This window comes from Herpailurus yagouaroundi, unplaced genomic scaffold, assembly GCF_014898765.1.
Source record: "Herpailurus yagouaroundi ecotype Mexico unplaced genomic scaffold, PumYag 162, whole genome shotgun sequence".
Lineage (NCBI taxonomy): Eukaryota > Metazoa > Chordata > Mammalia > Carnivora > Felidae > Herpailurus > Herpailurus yagouaroundi.
The window spans coordinates 31,039,039-31,053,334 of NW_024412403.1; the positions used below are offsets into that span (position 1 = coordinate 31,039,039).

Sequence of the window (14,296 nt, forward strand, 5' to 3'; positions counted from 1 at the left end):
GATTCCATGACTCCACACAGTTCCTCGACGGACCTCACAGCTTCCCTCCATCTTGCCTTCTGTTTTCTTTGAAGAATGAGTGGTGGTGAATTTTGGACCAGGCAAAACTATCTGTTAATCCCTGTTTCACCTCTTCTCACTGTGTGATCTTGGGAAAATCCCCTAATATTGCTTAATCCTCAATTTTGTCATCTGTTAAATAGTGCTAACAAACACCCACATCAGAGGATTGTTGCAAGAACTAAATGGAGTGATTTATGAGAATCACAATGCCTGGCTCAAAGTAGGCACGTCTTCCTCCTCATACTCTTTTCCATTTTTTTCCTCCCCAAATATCCTGGTTTTATGAAGAAAAAAAAAAGTTGGCTTTTTAAATGTACCACCAGCCAATCACATAGCTACAAACTGATGAACTTTTCCAATATTTATACTTTTTCAGAAGTGTTGGCTTCTGATATGGTGCCAAGTATTATATATTTTTGTCATATTTTAAATATAACAGATATTGTCAGACTCACAAAACTTCAGTATTTTTGTGTAAAAGCAGGGAAAACATAAAAAAAATAGAGATAGGGCAATAAAACTAATAACTGAAAGTACACAAAAAGCATCCCAAATGAGATCAATTTTGTATGCCCATTCAAATGTGGTTAGGACTTCCAGTTTCAAAAGTTCTCTGCTTTGATAGTCAAAAGAACTAGTTGCTTTCATGCTGACCGTCTTCGTTTGCAAGTGAACAACATCTAAAATTGCGGAGTACAGTATTCCTGGAAGTTCTCCCCAGCCAGCCAGCTATTGGGCATCAAGGGGAATCTCAGTGGAGAGAAAGAAGATAAATGAATGTGCTGAAGTTTCCTCTTCCCAGGTGCACTTTCTCATGGGCATTCTGACCTGTTTCACCTGCACCTTGGTTACTCTATAAGGCATATTTTATCATTCTGCAGAAGACAAGTGTACATTTTTAAAAGCTAGGGTGTGTGTTAGTGGGTTGAAGTGACCATGGGGAAAAAAATTCTACTGTGGAAAGATCGGTCACACCATGGGGCCAAAATGAACAAGAATAAATAAAACAGTTTATTTGTAAGTGAGGCTGATCCTTCTTGCTCATGCATTAGTGCCTGGCCACAGAAGAGTAGTAATTTATTGATGCAGATGGCTATGTAAAGTGCATGCAATTTGTGAGGGGGCTTGACCCTTGACTGATGGGCCATATGTTGTAAAGCCCTAGGGACGTCATTTGCCTCAGCTCTCTTCCTCTCCCCGTCTCTGCACCTATGGTCCTTGTTCAATCACCACATATTGAACTATAGACTCACTAACTCCCCCAATAAATCTCCAACTAATGGCTCACAAAGGCCATAACTTAACCCTTTCTGTACAACAGAGCACATTATTTTGTATCATGATCACACTCGGTGAAATAAAAGATAAATATTATATGACCTGCATAGAACAGGAAAGCAAGTTGTTGTAAAATGCTTTCCCTGCTGGGTATTTACTGTATTTGGATATAGTAGAATTGCTTTTAGCTTGCTGAATTATATCATTATTATACCATGTTATAATTACAGCTTACTGTTATAACATAATTCTTAAAGACTGTTCACACACCACACCAGAGAAACATTTAGTGTTTTTTAATTAGCTTCTTTTGTCTGGGTCTTCTTTTTTCTCTAATAAAAAATGGAGCCTATGCTCAATGAAAAATGCATATATTTTAATTCCTACCCAGAAGCAAGTTTTAAAAAAAGATATGAGGACATTTATATGAAATAATGGGGGGAAAGTACAGTGTATGTTTTAAATACTGAGTGTACTCTAATTTTTTATCTGAGTCAATTCCAGAAGAAAGGCTTCACACCGTGAGATTATGAATTCTCAACATTAGCACTGGAATCTTCCCGTAATGTATGCTTTCTGGGTCATGTCATATGCCACTTGGGAGAAAACCAATGACCATAGTACTAGAAAAAGTTCCTGTGTACATACTGTGTTAATTTCATATTTTTCCATCAAACAGAGAAAAATGAAGGAATACTAGTTGATGCCATGCTTATCAGTAAACTATACCTTATTTTAGGAAAGCCAGTCAGTAAGTTGACATATGCTTGTGCCCATCAGGTGGATAAGGTCTAAGAAAGAGTCTTCCCTAGAATTCAGAAAGAACATCATTGCAGGCAACACGAATACGTCTTTAGCTAATGCAGAGTCTAAAGTATTTTCATATTTACTTTCTTTCTCCTCTTCTGAGGACAGTTCTTGGCAGATTTTGCAGCAACCGAGAAGAAGCCAGAGGTGTGTAAGAAGAATGAAACAGCCATAGATTCTTGGCTGGACCCTAGGTTTCTCCAGGGCACCACCCATCTATACAAAGAGCAATAAGATACTTCTGTCTACTTTTGTGTTTGTGATAATAAGCTTCCCATAAAACACTTCTGCTTCTACATAGCTTGCTACTACAGTGTTCATGGTGTGTGCAAGATATATTTTATGCAATAGTTCCATCAAATATTGGTTAGGTCTATAACATTTTCGTTTTCACTATATTTGGTTGCATTTCCTTTATTGGTATAAAAAATGTGTTCATAACTTTTCTTCTTTAACAAACGAATGCTTTCCTCACTCTGCGGTGAAAATCCAGATCTCAGAGTCAGTTAAAGGACAGATGAAAAGGAAGTTGACTTACACATATGCTACATGAAAATTTTTCATTTTTGAGTCACTAGTCTTATCAACATGGACAAGTGATGTAGAAAAAATATTAAAATATACAGAAAAGAAGTCATTGTCTTCTGTCCTAAACCCAGTAGACTTAGAGCATACAATGCAGCCAGAAAGAAAATCACCATAAATAAGCCATGCATCCACAACTGAATTTCAATAATTTAAACATAAATCCTTTAGGCTTTGATACATCTTTTTTCCACATGGGCTATTCTTTTGGATTTTGGCACTTCTAGTATTCATTTAGAATTCATTTGCAAGTCACAAGTATATAAGGTGCCTAGAAAACTCTAATAAACAATCCCCTTTGAGGTTACTGTTCCATAGTTTTAGGAATTCTAATGAAAACATGGTGAGCAAGGAGTTTTCCAAGATAAAGCGTCAATATATCTGCCTGTAAAGGGACCAACATTTTAAAGGAAAAATTCCCAAGTTTCCTATATCTAGCGGAGCATAAGGGATGATCATCTATAATATATATTTCTGAGATTACTAATAAGCATGGATGAATCACTGATATCATCGTTCCCATATATTAGAAAAAATCTTGATAGTTTTCAGAAATTGTGTTGGCAGAAGAGCTTTTCTCTGGCCTGGTGTGATTGCTTCTCAATTATAATTTGGCAGCTAGAATTCATTGTGTGTTTTAAAAATAAGTGAAAGCTACATTGCAAATTATATTAATCTTTTAAAGCCCTCTAATTAAAATTTAAACGTAACAAATGGCACATGAAACATTTCAAAGTATAAAAATGCAAAATTATGTTTTAAATTGAATTCAAATTTTAAGAATTGAACTGTATCAACCAAAGCTGGTACAAGTGAGAATTAAGTAGTTACCTTCATTTATTCTATTTTCTATATCACTTTTCATTTCCCATTACTTCCGTAGTTAAATTCTGTAGCTGTAATGTTAGTACTCCTCAGAAACAACCAAAAATTAACCTTTTCTTTAAGAACATTCTAGAATGCTCAAGTCAATACCATTTCTGATTAAACATTCTTGTCTCACATTAGAAAGACTTGCAGCTTTTGACCTACTTTTTATGCTGGCCCACAAAATAACAAGTAATCTTGTTATCGCCAGAGTGAGACCCAGTCACATTCTGACATAGTCACTAAGAAAATGGAGCCACTCAGATATAATTTGCTTCTCAGAATTATGTATCTGGTATCGCATTAAGTTACACCATTGAACATATCAATTAAAATGCCTCAATATTGAACTCAGTGGTTCAACATATTATCATAATAAACAAGAATCCCTAATCAATCATGTTTGAAGATTGCTGCTGATGTGTTTACAGTAATACAAAAGTTACATAAATGATATAAGAATAGTCACTTGTGTTTGAAATGACATGCAAAATATTTAAGGAAAATTTAGAGTTAGCTTAATAGAGACTATATATCATAGTTAAGATGATTTTTTTTGTACTCTTATGTAAGAAATATCATTTTATCAATGCACATGTAGGATAGGTTTTTACATTTTCAGCCTTCAGAAATTTCACCTTCTTTGTGTAAAAATTATGCATTATGCCTATTATTTTATATCTTCTATTTAATGTATACAGTAGATCAACAAATATTTATTCAGGAGCTGCTCTGTGTTAGGGGTTGGGAATATAATATTAAACAAGATTACCTTCTCTGCTGATAAAAACTTGCAGTATAAACTACAGTGATACCTGAATATTTTCAATGTTTCTCTAATAATTCCTAAAAAAATATTCAACAGTTGGAAGCCTTCCAAAAGCAGAAAGAAATACACTAGTAAAGTTAGAATAGAAAGATATAATGCATTATGGAGGATATGTTTGTTTTATGTAACATTTTAAAAACATGGTACCATCTCCTGACAGAAGTGAGTGTGTCAAGCATTAACCTGAAAAGTATTTAGAAGCAACAGCTGAAAGATCAAGGAAACATCAGCACCGAGTAAGGAAGTAAGCGTAAACTGTGATTAGATTCTCTGAAGTGTGTTATTCTTAGTCTTTCACTACAGAATCACATCAATAATTTTTTAGTGACATTTTTTTATTGCCCCTGTACAAAACATAATGAAGTCAGAGATAGAATCACAAGCAAAAAAGAAAAAAAAAATCTAAGTACTGCTCAGATGTAGGCTGGTGTTCTTTTACTGTGGGTTTTAGGTGCCCTTAATTACACATTAACAACCAACTTCCTTGTAGCAAAATTAGATGCTCCCATGGAACCTGACTTTACCTTTTTCATGTCGTTTCATCATTTTGAGAATTTTTTCCTTATGGTTAACCAACAGCCTTTTTTATCTTCTGAACAAGTTCTTGCAGCAAGAGGGTTGAGTGCTATTTTTAGCATGCCTGTGTGAGTGGTGAAGAATGGCTCCTTCCCTCACTCTGTGATACACTTCCCTGCAGAGTGTAGAAGGAAGTACTTAATTCTGAGCTTTTCATTTGGGTTAGTAACCCTGCAAACAGAGTGCAGGTGGCTATGATTTTACGCCACGTGAATGAAAACGTTCTTTTCCTTTTTCTCTCGACCTTCTTGCTTTGCCATCTTAATTAAACCCATAGATGGAGAATTCGTGCAACTGATACTTTAAATTGCACTAGTTTGAAAAATGTTTGAAAAAGAATCCAAGCTTTCTAATCAAAATGAAAAATTGGTAGTGATGGGGAAAGATTTATAAATGTAGGGTTCAAGTTAATATAAAAGTGGTAGCATGTATCCATTAGTTACTCTGCTCCACGTATATCATTATCATAAGTTATCACAGTTTCATTACTGTAATTGTGGCTTATCTTTGTAAGAAACTTCATAGTTATTTATGAAATAAAGTTTTGTTACATGGAGATTTTTAAGTCAGAGTCTTTTCTTAAAGGGTAGAAGATGTCTGCAAATTCTCTTGTCCGGCAGACTTAAGCATGGATAATCCTTGCTAAAGTGCTGGAATCATGACTGGATAATTCCAACTATAGCTGAAGAATATGCATGAATCTCAGTCTTAATACACAGAAAAACAAAAAAAAATAATTCTAAAAGTTTTACAAAGCTGTTACCATAGTGTAGGTAATATATTATACACAATTATAGCAAAAATGAAATTTTCTCTAGGATAGTTTCAGGTTTTTACTCTTTATGGTTTCTATTCTTTTTAAGGCTTTTCTGCTAGTTTCTAATTTGGCTCTAATGGTCTTTTTATCTACTCTTACTTGTTTTGTTTCAAATATTCAAACATTTTTGTGCCTTAATTTATACTGTTATGTGCTATGTCTTTTTTTAAATCTTCAAAATGGCCATAAAAGGTACTTTTTTGTCCTGCATGATGTTTAATTTTTTTTCTTTTGAGATGTAGGGGTATGCTAAAAAAATAAACTCATGCTTGATAAAAAGCAAAATCACATTAAAAATAATAGTAACCACAAGTTATGACAAATAGTTCTTAAATATTGAGAAATAATATTTTTATAAAAATAACTGTTAGGAAGCAAAGCCAATGAATAAAAAGAACTATTTTTTAATGTATATAAGGTATCATTATCAGTGATGCTATATGAAAATTAATTTCAGTTATAATGGATGGATGCTTCAAATTTATCTTCTGACCCTAAGCAACTAGAAAACCAGACAACATATACAAAACAGTGCTTTTTCAGTGTTGGGTAGGAAGAAGTTCAAGGCAGTGATGTGTGAGGAAAGGGAAACAGAAAAGATGAGTCTTTCAGTTTCTCTAACTTTCTTCTTGGTGGTACTTTCCAGACTACTGTCTAAAGAAGGCAGCCCAGATGAGCCTCTTGGTCTCACTGAGATGAAACAAAGAGATCATGTTTTGGACAGTCTGGTGTATCTAGCATTTACAAGCAGTGGAGAAGAAATTTCAAGGTGGAGGGGAAGAGAGTGAGCTTTAGAGAACTGCAGAGAGGTCCCCTGAAATCTTTGGCTTAGTGGCAATCAGTTCATAAGTGGAAGGAAACTACCTAATACCAAAACTGTTGGTACTCACACAGAGCTGGGAAAAGTTTATGTTCCCACCAATGGGTAGAATCATCAAGAGAATATCACTTGAGTAGTAGAGATAAATTAGTTCTACACTAAAACTGGCTTGAACTTGTCCTAACAGATCAGAGGCAAACCTCAAAAGCATTCAACTGATTTCCCTTAACTGCACATTATTTAAAGGATTACAACAAAAATCCAGTAGGAAATAATTTAAAATTGGTAGTGTTCATCATTCAGTCACAAATTACCTGGCATGCAAAAAGGCAGGGAATATGACACATATCCAGGATAATATCAATTATAAGCAATCCTAGAGGCAGCTGGGTGGCTTAGTCAGTTCAACATCTGATTCTGGCTTTCGGCTCAGGACATGATCTCACAGTGTGAGATCCAGCCTGTGTCATGCTTTGCGCTGGGTGTGGAGCCTGGTTATGATTCATTCTCCCTGCCCTCTGCTCCTCCCCACCCTCTCTTTCTCCAAAAAGAAGAAGAAGAAGAAGAACCAGCAGCAGCAGCAGCAATCCTAAACACAGCATAGATAATGGAACTAGTAGCCAGTGAAGTTGAAACAGTCATAAACAGATCCCATATGTTCTAGAAAGTAGAGAAAACATGAACATGATAAGGAGAAACATGGGAGATGTAAAAAGATCCGTCTCTTGAAGATGAAAAATATGATGGCTGAAATGAAAAAATCCACTGAATGAGATTAACAGGAGGACTAAGAGAAAAAGAAGAAGAAAACATCAGCAAACTAAAAGAACTGTTACATGAAAATATTCAGAATTTGCACAGAAGTAAGAAATTGGGGGGAAAATGAACAGAGTATTACTTGATAGTGGGACAATACCAAGCAAGTCAGCCTCTATGTAGAGTTCCAGAAGTAGAGAATTAAAAGGATGGAGCAAGTAGTTATGAAAGTAATAGCCAGAAAATTTCCCAATTTAATGAAAACTACGAGCTGACAGATTTAAAGGAGCTCAACAAAGCTGAAGGAGTATAACTCTGAAGAAAACCATGTCAAGGTACATTATAATCAAATGATTGAAAACCTCTGATTAGGGAAAAAAAGACTTTTAGGAATCTAGAAGTAAAGACACAATACTTAAAAAGGAACAATGATAAAAGTGAGAGTAAATTCTCCTCGTAGTCTATGCATGCTAACGTGACAGTAGGATGACTTCTTTAAATTACTGAAATAAACAAACAAACAAACAAACAAACAAATAAATAAATAAATAAATAAATAAGTATTCTTTACCCAAACAATTGTAGAAAAGAGCAAAGATGTATGACTTACATATCTGATTTCTAGTCTTACTGTAAAGCTACAGTAAGCAAGATTGTGTAATAGTGATATGATGATAGACATCAAGAATAGAATCCAGAAATAGTTCCCTGTAAATATGGTTAATTGGTTTTGGGCAAATGTATCAAGATTATTCAATGTAGGAAAGAATGGTCTTTTCAACAAATAGTTCTGTCATACATATATATAATTAATTACTTAATTTTAAAAACAAATTTTAAAACCTTTACTATTATCCCATTTCTGAGTGCCCTACATACATGTTAACTCAAAACGGATCCTAGCTTAAATAAAAGAGCTTATTAACACTGTAATTTTAAAAAGGGAAAAAAAGAGAGAAAAATCAAATGATCTTAGGGTAAACAAAGATTTTCTTATAAGTTGTTAAATCATAATAAAAAAGATGGGTTAGAATTCATAAAAATTAAATGCTTGCTTTTGAAAGGACTATTTTAAAAACATATACTAACTTTTACATCTCAATAAGAAGAAAATATGCAACTCAGTTAATGTTTTAAATTTGCAAAGGCATTTTACCAAAGAATGCCTATGTGTAGCAAATAAGCACATGAGAAGGTGCTCACTCTTGTCATTAGAGATGATTAAATTAAACCACAATGAAATATTCTACACACTAAGTTAACTAAAATTAATAAGACTGACAATATCAAGCGTTGTTGAGATTTTAGAGCAACTGGAACTCTGATACATTGTTAATGGGGAGGCGAAACAGTAGAGTTTAGATATTTGGCAGTTTCTCCTGAAGAACACACTTACCATGATCCAACACTTCCACTTGTAGATATTTATGCATGAGAAATGTTGATTATGTCTACACATGTATCTGTTTGTGACTGCAATAATAACAGCTTTAATCATCATGGTAAGGAACTAGAGATGACCTAAGTATCAATAAGTGGGTATACATTTGTGGTATATTGTGGTATACTTGTATAATGGAATACTGCATAGCTAGGAAAATAAGGAACTACTGATACAGAATAACAGATAACTGTTAAAACATTATACTAAATAAAAGAAGCTAGATTCAAATAATTACATGCCTTATGGTGTTATTTATACAAACTTTTCAAAGAGGTAAAACTGTATGGATGGAAAGCTGATCCGTGGTTTCAGGGAGAGGAATAACTGCAAAGGTCAAAGGGGAACTGTGTGGTTGTTGATGGAAATGTTCTTTATTATGATTGTATCATGAGGATGGTGGTTATTGTATCACACTACAGAAATTTCAAGATCCATCCAATTCTTTACTAAAATTGGTTACTTTTATTGCATGGCAATTATATACAAATAGGGTTTTAAAAACTTTTATTTCACTGTCACGTCAATGTTATCTAGATAATTTGACTTTTTTTCTGATTTTGCCCATAAATTAAAGCCATGCTAACATTTTATTAATGAAGTTACTAATGGAATAATTTACAGCCCTAATATATTCTTCTGGTTGCAATGTGAGCATTTGAACAGAATAAATTGAAGTATAAAATTTTAACCAAACTAAGCACTTTTTTCCCAAGAAAAATTTATCACACAAGTGCATATAAAATACATGCATTCATATCCAAATTTGCATATAAAGTGTTGTGGGAAAATTAGGAAACATATGGTCTATTTTTTTTCTTTTTTATTGTCTAAGAAGCACTAAAGCCAAATAACTTGGCATGATTCTTCTAGTTTCACTCTTTTTAAATGGCTTTATTGTCAGACAGATGGGGAGTGCTAGCCACTTATTAAAATTACACTTGTATATATTGTAAAAATGTTTTATATTAACTCATGAAAATAAAATTTTTAGAATTGACATTGAAAATTAGCAAAACCTATCTGTCATTGGGTTGGGTAACAACTGTACCTGTCACTTCCCAACCACTTTGAAATAGCAGCATGGATGGCTGCCTAATGAATATTCTGAGATCCAGGTTCATTTTAATGATGTTTTTAAAAGCTCTCCATCTTGGAAAAGAAAATAAAATCATAAGCTAGGGATTGAAATAGATAGAATGAATTTTAAGATGTAGCATCTCTTTCAAACTGTTTTCGTAAACATCATCATGTTTCTCTTACTAAGTACTTTCTTTCTCTCTATGAACAATTTTAAAAATAAGTACGTAGAATGGATAGTCATACAGCATCATTTTGTGGATTCATAAACTGAGTCAAAGAGATGAATTTAAAGTCGCCTGTAAGACAGTAGACATGTACAATGTTTTTCTGTTTCAGATTAGAACGAAAAGAAAGATTTATTTAAAAATAAAAGTTGGATATCTATATTTATGAATCCAAATTTGTTACTAAGAATTTGAACAAGTCAAGGATGGCATTATTTTATGTATTTAAAAAGTGTATTGACACATGGATATTTTTCAGTTAACTATCTGAATTACTGATAACCGCCTTGGATTCACATTACAGTTAGAGAAGTAACTGAATCATTTGATAAAGAACATTTCAAAAATCTAGAATTCCTATTTGAAACATGAAAACATATCTCATAATTCAATAGACAGATGTGTGCGTGCACACACACACATACCCCTCCACACACACACACACCAAACCAACTTACGTAATTGACTTTGAAAACTTGGTTTGTTTTGAAGACAAAATTTTAGGCACCGTTTTGAGGAGATATTATGTGTGATGAGGGAATTTTTTATAAACTTTAAGTCAAAACTAAATTTTCTGCCATTCAAAACTATCATATGTCAAAACCTTTTTGGATAAAATCTCAGGAGGAATGTTAGCATTTCATGATGCCGGGTCACTGAGGAATTTGAGTGTATGCAGAGATCCTGCCAAAATATAAAGAGCACACTGTCTGAATAATCACTCATTTTATGTCTTCCCTATTTCTCCCCCCAGCAGAGTTGCTCTGTACTTACAGTTGTAAGTACCACTAGTGAAGAAATAGAACACTTGAAAAAAAATTAGCTGGTATATGAATGCAAATATCTTTAGGTTTTTTTTTTCTTTCATGTATCTATTCTCTGTGTTTTTTAAAATTAATTTATTTATTTTGAGAGAAAGACTGTGAGAGAGAATTCCAAGCAGGCTCTGTGCTATCAGTGCAGACCAAATGCGGGGCTTGATCCCATGAACCACGAGATCATGACCTGAGCCAAAACCAAGAGTTGGACACTTAACTGACTGAGCCACCCAGGCCCCCCTTGTGCATCTATTCTTTATCTTAGTTTATTCCTGTTTTATTGAATGTTTTCCCCATGCTTACAGTACTGAAATTCTGACTCTTAGCCACATAACAAAATAATAAAGCTTTATAGTATAAATTGCCAAAAAATAATTGGTGCAAGAGTTTGCCAGGAGCACAGTTGGGTGTACAATATGGTATCAAATATGTCCTAAAAACTGTTATCTCCCAATTTATCTCTAGATGGACCACAAGATGTGATCTGGTATTTGAAAAAGTTGTTTTAAATTGTCTTGTTCTTCAGGGCTTTCACTTTTGTCTACATGAAGCTGTTAAAGCAAACTGAGGCATGCATTTCCTAAATTACCATATCCAATTGTTTCCTCCTTTACATATGGTGCAGTGCAAACATATCCATGTGCTAGGGATATGTTATATAATTTGAATTGATTTTACAATCTAGGGAGAGGTTGTAAAATCCCTAAATGTTGTATATAAAAATTATGTATGTTTCTCTTCATTCTCTCCATACATTTTATCTGTATCTATTCTTTTCTAGGTGTGTCCTTTTGTGTTAATAGTTAACAGATTGAGGGGAAAAAAAAAACAACTCTGATATCTGTAGCATAACATTTCTCACCTTTTTTTATTCATTAGGACTTCAGAAAGGAGTTTTTTTCAACAGTTTTTCGTAATTGCTATGCCTATAAAATCTTAGTAGGACAGATAGACTATATCTGCTTATGTACTATATGTATAGCTGTGCTTTTATATGTAAAAATACTCTAATTTTTGCCTCCCCCACCCCAAGAATCTATGCTTGCCTGTTGGCGTTGAAATCTTCCCCATTCTGAATGCATGCTGTGTCAGCTATAGTTAGGACACATTCTCATGCATAGGGATTTTCTTTTTTTTTTTTTTTTTTTTTTTTTTGGTCATTCTCTTGGTCATTATCTCCTCTGATCTCCACCTGGAAATGCTTCAATAATTATACAATTCATGAGAACACAGTTTTCTTTATCCATTTCAGAAAGTACATGGAGAATAGGAAGAGATGAGAAACAGCTAGACTCTTCCCTTGTAAGCAAAGAGCTTACATTTTGGTTCTCATAACTGACATATTTAGAGTTAATATTTGTTCCATGAGTAAAAGGCTATGTAAATCTATGGAAAAGGCAGTGCTAAAGGACTGAGGTTATCTGTCATAATAATCAACTCCAATAGCTCCTGGAGTAGGCTCCTACTATGTTAATGATGATTTGAGAATCCTATATCCAACCTCAGCTCTGGCCTTCCTATTACCATGTAACTGATATCTCTCCAAACCCTATAAGTAAATGTGTGTTCAGGGATTATATCTTGGGCGGAAGAGTCATTTTACTAGGAAATGAATATAATGCAAAGACACGCAGATTTCACAAATAATACTAATTTACGCAAGATTGTTGAAATGCGAATGATTAGAATTCATGAATTACTATTAAGTATGTTGTGTTTACTAGAAGCCAGGTACAAAGCTATTAACTTTACATAGATTTTCTAATTTTTTCCTCACAACAAACTATAGAACAGATACTTGTATTATACCAATTTTATGTCGTGTCTAAATGTGGTGCCTCTCTGATAGGTTGGGGCAATGACCAGGTGGAGGCAAAGGAATGGAAGGTGAAAGAATTCACCTGAGGAGAACAAAGGCGATAGAAGTTTATTGACTACACCACAGGGAGCAGTGGGCAGGGAGGCAGAGGAGAGGCTGTCTGAAAGGAAGTAGTGAGAGGAGGCTGTTTTTAAAGAGGGAAGGTGAGGAGGTATGGCAATGCATGGAATCTCCCCCTTTTCGGTAACTGTGCCTAGTTACCAGTAGTAGTCCACCAGTCGTCCACCAGTTAGTTAGGTCGTTGGATATTTTGAGGTGGGTCACCTGATGGACTGCCTGTACTCAGCCAGGTAGTTGCTCTGGACCCTTCCACACTCCATCGCCCAGACCTGCTTGCCCAAAAGCAGCCTTTTACATTTTATATTTAAGTAAAATAATACCCACGCTGCATTTTAAATACTGGTTTTAAAAGCTAAGTTTACTGGTGGTCACAATGAGAGAGTATAAAAATAAGAGTTGACTAATTTGTGTTTTACTTTTTAAATTTTAATTATACCCTTGCTTTGGGTGGTACTATCTTTCCGCCTTTACAGTTGTAGACATTTTAGCAATAAATACAAGAACAAAATAGCCAACAGGATGAAAAAATGGCAAACAAGAAACGTGACTTCAACTCAGAACTTCAGAACTGGTTGTTTTGAAACTAACAACGGTCATAATCATAATTGTGATAACAGCTGGCATTAGTTAACTACTTACTAAATCATCTCACCTTCACAGTAGCACTTTTACTGAGTAGGAGACAGAAGGTCAGAGATGCTAATCATATTTCTTAGACTCTAGACCCCAGTATTTTATTAGTGGTGTTCTTGATTATTTGTTGCTGTGAGAGGTGTGAAGGATAATTAAATAGTGCCCTACGAAAACTGAAAACATCTTACACACATAGTTATCACCATATAAAATGAGTAGTGCTTCATTTATTTTTAACTGCTTAAATTTGCAGAGCTGTATATCTTTTCTGAGTATAACTGCCCTGAACAACAAACTTATTCCTTTGAGGTTTAATAAAATGTACCTTTTCATTTGCAAAATTTCAGTCACTTAATGATGCCATTGCCTATACTGGAAACATTATGCAAATGAATTGCAATGAAGTCTATGAGTTTAGTTAAGCTTGAGAAAAAGTTTGTAATTAACAAATTAGCATTTGAAAAAGACATTTTGAATATGTATAGTAGGAAATTCTGCTTAACTTGTGGGGTGTGTTCATAATGATTACTTCAAAATTCATGCATATGCATTTTTTTAAGCATGCAAATATTGGAAACCTTAGTGGACTAGTCCAGATCCAGCTAGTTTTTTTTTTTTTTTTTTTCAGTTAAAGGACTAAAATTTTAAATAAGGCATCAAGAATACATACATTAACTTGTGGAGTCCTCTTTACTCCTCCATTTGAGACAGTATTTTCTTAAATATTAAGAACACAAAACTAAGTACATTCTAGTTATTA

The 14,296-nt window shown here is 34.0% G+C and overlaps 1 protein-coding gene across 19 annotated transcripts in view; it reads left to right on the top strand.

Moving 5' to 3' along the window:
• The window catches only part of ROBO2 (roundabout guidance receptor 2), a 1,749,879-nt gene that overhangs the window by 1,355,468 nt on the left and 380,115 nt on the right, over positions 1 to 14,296 (top strand). The window lies entirely within an intron of this gene.